The sequence below is a fragment of the Alligator sinensis genome, unplaced genomic scaffold, assembly GCF_000455745.1.
Source record: "Alligator sinensis unplaced genomic scaffold, ASM45574v1 scaffold68_1, whole genome shotgun sequence".
Lineage (NCBI taxonomy): Eukaryota > Metazoa > Chordata > Crocodylia > Alligatoridae > Alligator > Alligator sinensis.
In genome coordinates this window covers 710,689-711,333 of record NW_005842728.1, presented here as the reverse complement: position 1 = coordinate 711,333, position 645 = coordinate 710,689, and positions in this window count along the sequence as shown.

The window sequence follows — 645 nt, the reverse complement described above, 5'->3', positions numbered from 1 at the left end:
GCCCCTGAGGGAGCAGGGCTGGAGGCCCAGGAGGGCAATAGCAGCCCTGGTGGTGGTGTCCAGAAGCTCCTTTTTGGTGTCCGTGCCAGCAGCAGCTCTGAAGCCATGGTGGCAGCCCTGGGATGGTGCATGGTGCGGAGGCAGGCAGTTACTGGGCATAGGGGAATCAGGAAGGGTGAGACAGTCATGGGCTAGGTGGCAGTCAGCACTGTGGGCCAGCAGGGCCAATGCAGCAGCCAGCAGGAGGCCAGGGCACTGGTCATGGCTGCCAAGGGCAGGGTCTGGAGCAGCCATAGTGTGGGTAGACAGAGTGGGCAAAGAGATAGCTGCCATGTGCTGCCCCTGCACTGGACACATTGTTCCTGTTCAAGTAAGTGGCTGGTCAGAGAGCAGGGCTGAATTTTGAAAAGGGCTGCTGGCAGCTGCAGCCAGAGCCTGGAGCTCCCTCAGTGTTACCAGGGGCCCATTGCAGGGTTATAGGAAGTTTGGTGCTAAGAGCAGCAAATCTTCTCCCTAGTCGCTGCATGTGTAGACATCTGCCAGGGAGCCCTTAATCCGCTGTAGTTTACACCAGTGTACACTAAGCCCAGATTAAATGCATGTGTAGACATGCCCACTGAGAGGGAATGACTGCTTTTCAGGGCA